Here is a 13418-nt window from a genome sequence, read left to right as displayed (position 1 = left end):
CAGTCTTAGCCATGGGACCACCAGTGAGGTCCCCAAATTTCCCTCTTCTTATAAGGACACTAGCTATTGGATTAGGGCCCATCCTAATCCAGTATGTCCACATTTTTACTTGATTCCATCTGCAGAGCCTCATTTCTGGGTAAGACCACATTCATTGGTACTGGGGATTAGAACTTCAACATACCTTTTTTGGAGACACAACTTAATGGAGAACAGATCTGGCTTGACATTTTTCAAAGTACAATTCCCGTTGAAAGCAGTTTGTTACCCTTGGTTAAGAACACACTCTGGGGCAGGCTTGAGTTTAAGTCCTGCCTCTGCCCCTTAGGGCATGACCTTGACTTGAGTTCTATAAGCTCCAGCTTCCGTTACTGTAAAATGGGGAAAGTAGACCCGCCTGCTCTATGCTTGCTACATGTTGAGTACTAATACACATCCGTCTTGGAAGACGATTGTTCTCATTGTCATGCAGGCAGACCATACCCATTCCTCCTTCACTTGCCCTTGGCTGGTTGTCACAAGGACTGAGAGCAGAGCCAGACGTCGGACTTGTGAGTCCCAGTGGAGTGCTCTGTATACTTGAGGCTACTCACTGTCAGCACGCTAAGCCCTCTGGACCAGAAGATGTCAAGTCAACTCAAATTTATCCATGAGACAAGTTGAGTTTTCCATGTCCTTCCCTGTCCCGTCTTGGCTGTTTGCCAAGCTTAAAGTGGCATAGCATAAATGTTAAGAAAACAAACTTTGGGGAATGAGTTGGGGGGGAGGGGTGTGAGCTTAGATCACCCCTGTGGGGTGCTCTTGATACGCAGCTCCCCTCCCCCTTCCCCTTTTGTGTGTCCTGGAGGCAGGTGAATTCCCTGCAGGGGAGCATAGAACTCCCCTGCCTTGGCTTTCTGTTCATTCCTTGTTCTTTGATGCTGGTGTGGTTCTGAAGGAGCGTCTGGTAAAGACAAACCACCATTTGTTGTTGAAAAAAAAATGAAAAGAAGGGAAAAAAATCCAGTCTTTTATCTCTGTGTCCCTCTAAATTGCCAAAGGTCTTGTTGCTGAGAGAGGGAACAAGTGGGGTTTTATCTGCCAGGCAGCCACATGAACATCAAAGGTCTCAGGGGACTGGGGGGTGGGTGGGTGGGGGGATAATGTGAGTAGAGACAAAACCAGGCTGGGCTCCAGCGAGGAAAGCCGGGTGCTCCCAGGGAGTTGGGCTCTTTTGATGGTGCCTGTCTCAGCAGGAGGAGAAGGAGTTCACAGCTTTAGCATGAAAAGATGCTATGGAAAAACCCGAACCAACTTTTTTGGCCAAGCCAATATTATCCTGCTCTCTACCTTCCCCTTTGCTTGGTGTTCTCTCTATGTGCGTCTCTGTCTCTTTGTTCAAATATCTTCTTTTTATGGGAACACAGTCATGTTGAGCTTATCCTAACTATCTCATCTTAGCTCAATTTCATCTGTGAAGACCCTCCCTATTTCCAAATAAGTTCACATTCACAGGTACTGGGGGTTAGGACATCAACATATGTTTCTGGGGAGGATATGATTCAACGGGTTAACAGCTGTTTCCAAGGAAAAGTCAAAACAGCTAAAGGAACGTGGAGATGAACTGTAAATGGAGACAACATTTTTTTCCACGGGGCTTCTTGGTGGTGGGGGAGAGGGGGTGGCTATCAGTTACATGCTTATGAGTTATCTACAACTATACAATGTTATACAATTATACAACTTGTACAATTACAGTACAGTGAACAGGAGCAGGATCTTTTAAGCTGCCATAAATGGTGCATAGTACTAAAATATATAATATTTTCCCACACTGCTTTTGGTCGATTTTTTTTTTATTCCTTGGATCAAGCAGTCCTGATCTTGCGTGTATGATTCCCTTTCTTGGCAACCTTGCAGCCACCTCCATCTTCTAGTCCTGTTACCTGTAATACTGGTGGGAAGTTTGGCCATGTTTCCTCAGAGGTGCGACTGGATGCTTAAGAATGGCAGTGCCCTCTAAGGAGAGGTATGGAGCCACGTTTGTCCTCTATTCATTTCCTGCTTGATCACTTCGGGAAGGCAGCAGACCAGGCCACTCAGGTACACCACTGCAACCACATGGGCCACAACATCCAGGAGAACACGAGCCACTTTCTGCATCGTATTTACAATCTCCATTCCTCAAAAGTGCATAGGGTGTAATATCCTGGTGTATTTGCTGGGCCTGTTGAAATTCTTCCCACGGCTGCATGGGTGTGAGAGAAAAGAGCTGACAGAGACAGAAACAGGTATTCAAAGTGACTCCACATTAGAAAATGAAACACAAATGAGAACTTCTTCAGCAAGTAATTTAAGGAATTGTAGATACAGGCGCGTAAGAGAGGAATCTCTTTCTTCTTGATAAAAATAACGTTGGGAAAAGATAAATTCGGGAATTCTCTGTCCCATGATTCATACACTCAGACATTCTTTGGCATTCTTACTATATGGTTTCCTTCTTTTTACTGTATTGTGTTTTTTTTTTTTTTTCCAGAAAGAGAAAAGTCTTACTGGAGAAAACCAGGCCAAGCTCAACAAGGCCAAGGAGCTTTCCCAAAAGAAATGATTCCATCTGTAATGAGGCCAGTTTCATGGGCTTCAGCTCACAGTCTGTAGGAAAGCAGTAAATCTCCTTTCATCTTTTTTGCCTAGTTTTCTAATTTACTCCCACTTATTTAAGCTCTTACTAGTTTCCTGAGCATCACTCTTCCCAGAAGTTCCTCAGGCAGATGTGCTGCCCTGGTCAAAAGTCTGAATTTTGCATCCTGTGTCAGCACCACAGGCCTCTTCAGGCAGTGTGGGTGGCCCTTGTCATTCTTTTCCTGTCTTGTTGGCGAGCTCACCTCACACATCTGAAGAGGAAACACGAGAGGGTCAGGGCTCTTCATATTTTGTCTCTAAATGCAAGGCCAACTTTCTGTCAGGCCCCTCAATTTCTTTTGAGACCTAGTGTGTGTGCACCTGTTGGCCTGGCCAACTCATCACCTGAAGCCCAGGGCACTTCTGTCTCTGAGGAACTGGACTTGAGGCTTTGTCTCTCTGAGGAACTAGACACTCTTTCTAGACTTTGCCAACTCCCCCTCACCTACCCCTTCTCTTCTGATTTCTCCCATTTATTAAACAGTGATAGCATAACAGGCAATTCGCTAAGCACTTAAGTCTATTATTTTATCTCATCCTCAAAGAAGCTACTGTACAGTAGAAGCACGGTAATGATTACCAATTTACGTCCAGAAAGCAGATTGAGGGTGGTTAGAAGACCAGCCTGCGATCACAAGGCTAAGTGAGAGTCAGGATTTGAATGTTGGCCTAACTGATAGGAAAGCCAGCATAACACAATTTACTCACTTGATTTTGTGCCACGGGGAAGAAATCTCTATTATGAGATTCTAGGGAAAAAGTACTGAAATCAGTTTATTTTGTCAGCTACCAAAACTGTGAAGGATACTTGAGTCACTGAAAGTGATTAAGGAGAGGGGCTCAGGTTAAGTTAGGACGAGTTATCGGCATTCTCACAGTGTGGTCCTTCACTCCTTTCTTTGGATTGCTTCCTTTCATGGACTTTTCTCTCAAAGGCTGAGACTATCCTGGGGCCACATTAATCTCTGAAAGCAAAAAGTTACATGACTTTCTGGGGGATCAGACTGTTACTGAACTCTGGTAGGGAGGGTGGTGTGTTCAGACAAATATGAGATTTAGAAAATGTGAAAAAGTATGAAGTTTTATCTTTGAGGTTCCCCATTTTCCATTTTTGTATCCTTTTCCTCTTTAAAATAAACTCACTGACAAAGATTCTTTGCTTGACCAAACTTTGGTTAGGCTCCTTAACCTTCTCTAAGCCCATCTGTGTGTTTCCTTGTAAAATCTAGTTTTAGCAAGAAACCTGATAAGTCAGTTTAACCAAAACCCCACACCTTCAAATATCTGATCACCCTTGATATTTGATCAGGTTCCTCATCCTCCAGCATCCCCTAGGTAAGGTCTGATCACCTTGGCCTGTCTTCAGCAAGAATCCTGTTAGGTGGGTTTAGCCAGAACCTCTCTTACTTCTGATATTTTCTCCTAATAATTTTCCGTTTGAAACCTCCCCCCCCCCCCACACCGTGCTTCCTGGCTATAAATTCCCACTTGCCCACTGTGTTCAAAGTTGAGCCCAATCTCTCTCATGCAAAATCCCATTGCAGTGGTCCTTATACCTGTTATGATGGTCCTGAATCAAGTCTGCCTTATCGTTCACAAGTATCATTGAATTGCTTTCCTTTAACCGTTATGGTGCTATGACTTAGGAACAGATCCATCATTGGACCCCAGACCTCCCATCTAGGACCCTAAGAGCTGATCTTTATTGCTTTGTCTTCAGTCCTGATGGTTTGATCCAGTGTGTGTGTGTAGTCGCTCAGTCGTGTCCGACTCTTGTGACCCCATGGACTGTAGCCTACCAGGCTTCTCTGTCCTTGCGATTCTCCAGGCAAGAATACTGGAGTGGGTTACCATTTCCTTCTCCAGGGGATCTATCCATTAATGAGTCTGACTCCTGAACCAATGCTCCAGACAGATGTCTGTTGGCGCTGGTAAACACAGATTTTGATTCTTAAGATTAGGAAGATACTCCTGAAGTTGAATTAGAGGCCGTACAAAAGTGCTGGGCTGGAGTCTGAGGTGTCTGTTTATAAGAAGCTGAGTTAGAGCCCCAGGCTTCCTTGTGTGGAAGGTGCCTGCTGAACTGACAGTCTCTTCTGGCTGGCTTCATTTCCTTGATACTCTGGACTGGACATCTTTCTCCTTGGCTCTCTGTGAGACCTCTCTGTTCTCTCTATTGGGTTCTGCTTCTCCCATGAGAATGTCTCAGTCAACTGAAACCCTGTCCTTGAACCTCTGCTGACCACATGCTCCACCAACTCTGTCTGCTCCTTTTCTCGTTGGCATGATTCTGCTGAAGAGAACCTGGGACTTGATAGTCTTTGTTGGAAAACCTGAGATCTCCCCAGACTGGCTCCTGTAAGACCTGTGCCCTTCCATTGTGTCTGCTCCTTTTACTACGCTCATTGTTCCCTCCCATTCCCTGAAATCTTTTTATAAGTCCTTTCAAACCCCTGACTCCTCCATCCCTCTGTCCATCCACCCTGCCAAACTTTTCCTTTTCTGCTTCAGCCCCTCAGCTCCCTTGAATTTTAGGCTCCCTAGACTCCATCAGAGACTTTCAGGAGACTCAGGGACCTCCCAAAGCACCTGAGGCTAAAAAGAGAAAAGAAGTTCATTTAGAAACAGACCCGGATGTTTTGTCCACTCAGACATGCATTGGAGACATCAGATAGCAACTAGTTATCTTCTTGATCACTGGCCTAAAATTTAGTTCTTTGTCTCCGACAGATTACATATCAGGGCAAGAGAAAATCTAAAAGTTTCCTTCACAAATACTGGTAGACCCGTAACTTTAACTTGTCCCATTTTCTGGAAGTATAATTCAGACAAAAGTATAAAGTGGAGATAAACCAGCGAGTTTATAATACTATGTTTTACAACTAAAATTTAGAATAAAAGTTATAAGATCTCAGCACTTGTCTGAATATTTATATATATTTGCATATATGTACATGTGGTATTTGTTATTTCTGGATATTGTTACCAAATTAATTTATAAAGCATTTCAAATGAATTTCTTTGAGCTGACTTAGAGACAAATTTATATAAATTAAGTTTTCCTAAAATTTTCAGAAATATAGAAAGTAGTCCAATTTTTTTTTAAAGTTTAGATGATCTGGGATATTTTTTGGTAAATAAAAATAGTCTTAAAATTGTTGGAAGAACAAAACATGTATGTCTTCAGAAGTTTCAGCCTGAAATATAGTAGGGTTATATAATTTTTTTCCTACCTAGGTTTACGAGTCAAACAAGCTTATATTATCTCTACTAGATATTCAAGATTATAAAACTATAAATCCAACCTCAGAACAAAATGTGCAATAAAAAGGAATTGCTTGATGCCTGTCAAGCATGGCAATAAAATAGAAAAAAAAGGAAGGAATCATGTTTAACTTTAAGTTTTCTACTTCTGTGATTTTTTTTTTTTTGTACTTTCTTGAACTGTCAACAAGAAAAAAAAGATGGTTAGCTTTGCTTGATGTCTCATGAAATTTTCATAATCAAGTCAAGCATAAGTATATTTTGCTTTAACAAGTATATTAAATAAATATAAATGGCATAAAAGCTTATAAGTAAACTTTTCAACAATAATTATACTTTATAATATGTCTGCTTAAAAATAGTTACACAAATATTTTTGATAACTTGAAACCTTAAAGCTATAATAAGTTAAATGATGGAATTCATTGAATATCTAGATCATTTCCAAATAAGATAAAATATTGAACATTAATTGCTAAACTTAAGTTTAAATCTATCAACTTTTAGCTTCTTGTTTTTATACAGTATAAAGAAGCTAAATATGCTTGCATCTGTTAATAAACATCAGATATTATGATATGAAAAGACATCCTTCTAGAAAATTGTGAATTTATAGATTCTTGAATTTGCTACAGAATAATATATGGCAGACAGTTCACAATTGCCTGCTTCCTAGTATTCACTGAAAATTAGGGTTGCTAATGGTTAAAAATTGTAATCAATATGTACAAACGAATCTATTAGAAATAATAAGGGCAAAAAATTTTCTATGTGCTATAAAGTAAGATGTGTTTTGATGAGGGAAGATAGGAAGCATGTGTTTCTTCCCTGGTGGCTCAGATAGTAAAGTGTCTGCCTGCAGTGCAGGAGACCTGGGTTCAATCCCTGGGTTGGGAAGATCCCCTGGAGAAGGAAATGGCAACCCACTCCAGTATTCTTGCCTGGAAAATCCCATGGTTGGAGGAGCCTGATAGGTTACAGTCCATGGGGTTGCAAAGAGTCAGACATGACTAAGCCACTTCACTTTTTTTAAGGGAGAAAAGGAGTAACTGTCCTAAAGTAGGGGCTTCCCTGGTGGCTATGGCTGACTTTTCAGAATTAGAAATAAGAAAGAGTAGGACAAAAAATGAATAAATATTTAAAATTCTATTTTAGAATATTTATGGAAAAGGAATCGTAGAAAATGAATTTTTTCTCATGTGGCCAAAGCTGGCCAAGATTGGTGGTGGTTTAGTCACTAGGTCGTGTCCACCTCTTGCAACCCCTTGGACTGTAGCCTGCCAGGCTCCTCTGTCCATAGGATTCTCCAGGCAAGAATGCTAGAGTGGGTTGCCATTTCCTTCTCCAGGGCATTTTCCTGACCCAGGGCTCAAACCCAGGTCTCCTGCATTGCAGGAAGACTCTTTATAGATTGAGCTACAAGGGAAGCCCAAGATTGGATGGATTTATTTACATAGGTTTTAAAAATAAACCTTAGCCTTAGTATTAATGGTACATTAATGCAAAACTAGAACTTGACTTGCTGTCTCTCTGTTGCAATGACAAAGTTTTCTTAGATTATTGGTCTGTTCTTAACACTAAACTGTAAAATAAAGATTTTTGTTACATTTAAAGTAATCTGCCTGGGAAATCAGGATTTTGTAGCTTAAAATAATTTCCTGTGCTTCATGTTGTCTTCATCAGGTCTTTGATTACCTAAGAAAACCAAATCTTCTCAATAGTAAAAGAGTGAAGTTTTTTCTCTTTTTTTACAACTATGTAACTTTCTATATTTGCCTTTGAAATCTTTTAATTGTCACTTTGGCTAAATGGATAACTAAGTATTGTTTCACAGTGACCTGTGATCCTATTTAGTCAAGTGTCCAAACCTGTTGTCATTTTTGACAGCTTTCTAAAATCAAATTCTAAATAGAGTCTTTTTGATGTCAAACTGAGATTTCCCGGCAGCATTCCTAGAAAATCTCAAAGGATTGTCTCTCACTTTGTAAAAGAAAGATGTAATGCTAATTAGGTTTATTTGATGCTTTAAATTACATGGGAAACACCATCAGAGAAGAAGTGGTGATAAATCATTCTAGGTTATATATGTCTATATATTACTTGATCCTCGAGGAAGGCATGGCAACTGGCTCCTGTGTTCTTGCCTGGAGAATACCATGGACAGAGGAGCCTGGCAGGCTGCAGTCCATAGGGTTGCATAGAGCTGGACACAACTGAAGAGACAGCATGCACGCTCACACATTACTTGATATAAATATTCCAGAAGTCATGTGAAGTTCTTAAAAATTTGCAGAACTCTTGTTTCCGGTTATTATGTTAAAATGTATGCCACAGGAGTAACTGTTTCCCTTATCAAATGAACTCTCATAAGAATTTTAACCCTGGCCATTATAAGTTTTTTGTCATTGCAGGGCTGTTACTGTTTTGTTGTTGTTTATTTGCTAAGTCGTGTCTGACTCTTTTGCAACCCCATGGACTGCAGTCTGCCAGACTCCTCTGTTCATGGGATTTCCCAGGCAAGAATACTGGAGTAGATTGCTGTTCCCTTCTCCAGGGGATCTTCCTGACCCAGGGATCTAACCCAGGTCTCCTGCGTTGAGACGGTCTCCCGCATTGCAGGTGGCCTCCCGTGTGTGTTGTGGGTGGATTCTTCCCTGACTAAGCCACCAGGGCCTTGAGAAACTTTTGAAAGCCCAATCTGGGATTCCTTTTGAAAAGTTTCAGCAAAGCAAACTCAGAAAAAGGATCTATGTAAGTTTGTACTGCACTTGTGCAAATAGTCAGGTGAAGTTTAATGACACCAGATGTACTTTGCAAATAAATTAGTTTCACTTTGAGTATCTTTGATAGAAATGAGGGTTACTATGGGAAAAATTTTGTTTCAATGGAAAACTATAGTGCACCCTTGTGGGTTCTGTCTTGCACAGTTTGCTAGTCCTTACTAAATCCTGAATTCTTCTAGTTTCTTCCAATATCTGGCTACGATTCTTCAAACAAATGTTTCCAATTTTTCTCCCTTCTGATTTGAAACTAAAACTGCCCTTTTCCTGAAAGCCTGTGAGCTGAAGCTGGATGACTTGATGTAAACTTAAAAAGAAATGAAAGGGACTTTCCTGGCCCAAGTCCGGTGGTTAAGACTCTGTGCTTCCACTGCAGGGGCATGGGTTCAATGCCTCTTCAGTGAACTAGGATCTCACATGCCGCAAAGCCAAAAAAGGAAAGAAAGTGCACTGGAACACTTGGTGCCATCACCCAAAGCATTCGAACTGCAAACCAGAAAAATTCATCAGAGGCCCACTGCCATCTTCACTATATCTGATAAAGATGCTTCAGGCTCAAGCCTGAAAATCTTGAAAATTTCTGATTGGCTATCATCAGAAATTAATTTTTTAGCTGCTAATTTTTAATTTTCTTTTATTTTCACAAAGCTCCCTTTATTAAATGTCTGATTGCTAGCACCATCCAGCAAATACTTTCTACTACGAAGTACCAAGAGGTGATTCAGCTGGTCCTTAAAGAGCAAAAGGCAACTGAAAGAGAAAATGGACTTATATTATTCAGAGGAAAGAAGAAAGTCTCTTCTTTCTTTGAACAAAAGGGATATTGACAAAGATTATTTACTTGAACAAACTTTAATCAGTCTCCTGAACCTTCCCCAGGCTAATCTGTGAAATTCCTTGTAAAATCAAGTTTTATCAAGAACTCTGATAAGTCAGTTCAGCCATAGCCCCACACCTTTGATATCTGATCACCTTTGATACTTGATCTCAAAACACCATTACCACTCCTTCCTAGCAGTTGTCACAGCTTCAGTTTTCATATATTCATGCAGTTATTTGATTGTTGATTGACTCCTTGACTCAATACCAAGTTCCATGAGGGCAGCAGTGATATCAGCTCTTTGTATCTGCAGCACATGGCACCTTACCTCGTGTATGGTGGGCAGCCCATAAATGATTGTTGAATGAATGGACTAAGGGCCTTCGATGACTTTAGGCATTTCCTTTCCTCTCCCTTTATCCCCATGCCACTCTTTATCCTTCCACAGAAACCTATAAATGTAAAATCTGTTAGAGCAAACAAAAAAAGTTCAACAGTCTCTTCTTTCCTATTGCCTCAACATATTCCCTTCTCAGTGTTGTGTGTCAACACCGTTTCAATGAAGCGCATACGTGTGCCTCTCTGGAGGGGAGCCCTTACCAAGTTTATCATAACATTCCCTGGAACTCACTTTGAATAACACAAACAAAATCACACAGTGACCAAACTTGTGGAACCAAGGTTGCTATTCAAGGCCCATGGCAGTAGAACATTGTCCTCCTCAAAAGCTGATTAGCATGACTTGGACCATTGAATTAGGACTCCCTGGCTCCCAAGCAAAGATTAAGTTAGACTGTTTCTGTTTTTGCTTTGGAAAAAGAGGTTTCCAGCTTTTTCAGATAAGATCTTGGTCATTTACACAGGCTATTACCTCTTTTCCTCCACCCTGCAGGCCATGATGGTAACATATGGTCATTGCTGGGTCCATCTAACCCTGGGAGTTCTTTCTAAAAGCTGAAGGACAACACTCTTGGCCTCAGACCAAATGTGAAGTGGAAATGGCCCAGCTTCTTGGCAGCTTCTGTGTCCCACTGACAGCAGCCCAGCTTGTGGAGGCAACTGGTATCAGGAATATCTTGAGCTCAGGTCCTGGGAAAATTTTTCTCTGCTGTTTTTGTGGGGAAAAAAAGTTTTAAAGCCTGTGTGTGTGTTATATGTCAAATATTTTAAAAACCTTAGAACTAAACAAAATGGGCTTCAGGTCATTTATGATTGAGACTTTTTATAACTCTTAAGGTTGAGGAACAGAGATTAAGTTATATCAAGTTTTTTTTATAACTTCAGTTATTTTGGAGGTGTGAGGGTGGGAAAGCAGATTGTAATTTAAATTGTGTGCTAGACATTTTCCATCCAGTTTAATGCTAAGATTTAGGAGTCAGTGTTTAGTATTTTCAGCCCAAATTGACTTCAGGCTTCTTCCAAGGGACATGCAAAAGAAAAGAACCGTGAGAGTAACAGTGATTAAGTGTGTTGGCTCAGGTGTTAGTCAAAATCTCAAGTCATTAGCTAATGCGTGACTTCTGGGCAATGACTTCTCTGAGCCTAGCTGCAAACTAGAAAGAGTAATTCTTACTTTTCAAGTTGTAAGGAGTATTTGCAATAATACATATAAAGTACTTAGTGCAGTTTTAGGCACACATTAAGTGCCCAATAATTGGTGGCTTTATTAAAATTATTTCTGTCATACACCCAAACCAAGGTTGACTCTTTTAGGCAGCTCCCTCAAGATGGCAAGAGGAAACTAAGTTGTAGCTTCTAGCTGGTCTGCAGGGTACAGGGACTCAAGAAGCAGAAGGAGCCCATTCTGGGCCAGCTCTCTCTAATCTCTCATTATTAATGGTCATCATATTCGAATGACACTTACAGTTCATAGCATGTGATATCCTTCCCTTCTCTCCAACATCTTACATTTTTATTGCAAAAACATGTGGGGTAGATAATGTTAGCCAGTTCTTTGGTAAGGAAACTAGGGGCCAGGGAGATTTATGTGACTAGCCTCAAGTTGCTCACCTAATAAATGACAGAATTACAGAACCAGGATCTAAATTTAGGTCTTCTAATTCCTAATTCAAGGGTTCTTTCTATTATACAATAGCAGTCAAAGTTCAACTAATATCAGAATCAGAAATTTAAAAGTATTTATTCTACTTATATAACAGATAATGATACTACATTAAATTTTTTTTTAATTTACAATGCTGTTACTTTCTGCTGCACAGCAAAGTGATTCAGATTTGTATATATATGTGCATATATATTCTTTTCCGGTATGGTTGATTACAGGATGTTGAGTATTTTCCCCATGCTGTATAGTGGGGCCTTGTTGTTTATCCATTCTACATATAATAGCTTGCATTTGCTAATCCCAAACTTCCAATCCACGCCCCTTTTACCTTGGCAACCACAAGTCAGCTCTCTGCATCTATGAATCTGTTTCTTTTTCATGGATAAGTTCATTTGTGTCATATTTTAGATTCTACATATAAGTGATATCATATGGCGTTTGTCTTTCTGATTTATTTCACTTAGTTTTAATCTCTAGGTCCATCCACATTGTTGCAAATGGCATTCATTCTTTTTTGTGGCTGCGTATGCATGTATGCTGGAGAAGGCAATGGCACCCCACTCCAGTACTCTTGCCTGGAAAATCCCATGGACGGAGGAGCCTGGTAGGCTGCAGTCCGTGGGGTCGCTAAGAGTCGGACTCAACTGAGCGACTTCACTTTCACTTTTCCCTTTCATGGATTGGAGAAGGAAATGGCAACCCACTCCAGTGTTCTTGCCTGGAGAATCCCAGGGACAAGGGAGCCTGGTGGGCTGCTGTCTATGGGGTCGCACAGAATCGGACATGACTGAAGCGACTTAGCAGCAGCAGCAGCAGCAGCATGCATGCATGCATGCATGCATACTCAGTCACACCAGTCATGTCCAACTCTTTGTGATCACATGGACTGTAGCCCTTCAGGCTCCTCTGTCCATGGGACTTTCTAGGCAAGAATACTGGAGTGGATTACCATGCCCTCTTCCAGGGGATCTTCCTGACTCAGGGATTGAACCTGAGACATCAGTGTCTCCTACATTGTAGGTGGGTTGTTTTTTTTTTTTTTTTTACTGCTGAGCCACCAGGGAGACTCATGACTGAGTAATATTCCATAGTATGTATGTATGCCGTCTTCTTTATCTATTCCTCTGTTGATGGACATTTAGGTTTTTTCCATGTCTTGGCTATTGTGAACAGTGCTGCTATGAATATAGGAATGCATGTATATTTTTGAATCACAGTTTTGTCTAGATATATGCCCAGGAGTGGGATTGCTGGATCATATGGCAATCCTATTTTTAGCTTTTTGAGGAATCTCAATCCTCTTTTCCATAGTGGCTGCACCAGTCATCAATTTACTTTCCTACCCAAAATGTAGGAGTGTTCCCTTTTCTCCACACCCTCTCCAGCATTTATTTGTAGACTTTTTAATGCTGGCCATTTTGACTGGTATGAGGTTGTACATCACTGTAGTTTCAATTTGCATTTTTCTAATAATTAGCATCTTTTCATGTGCCTCTTGGCCAACTGTATATCTTCTTTGGAGAAATGTCTAAAGGTCTTCTGCTCATTTTTCAAATGGATTGTTTAGTTTTCTTTTGTTGTCGTGTTGTATAAGCTGTTTGTATATTTTGGAAATTGAGCCCTTGTCAGTCACAACATTTGGAAATATTTTTCTCCCAGTTTTAGGTTTTATTTTCCATTTAGTTTATGATTTCCTTTGCTGTATAAAATCCTGTAAATTTGATTACTTTCCATTTGTTTATTTTTGCTTTTATTTCTATTGCCTTTGGAGACTGAGCTAAGAAAACATTAGCATGATCTGTTTCACAGAATGTTTTGTCTGTGTTCT

This window comes from Ovis canadensis, chromosome 3 (genome assembly GCF_042477335.2).
Source record: "Ovis canadensis isolate MfBH-ARS-UI-01 breed Bighorn chromosome 3, ARS-UI_OviCan_v2, whole genome shotgun sequence".
Classification (NCBI taxonomy): Eukaryota; Metazoa; Chordata; class Mammalia; order Artiodactyla; family Bovidae; genus Ovis; species Ovis canadensis.
The sequence above is the reverse complement of the archived record's forward strand: the minus strand, read 5'-3'. Positions refer to the sequence as shown.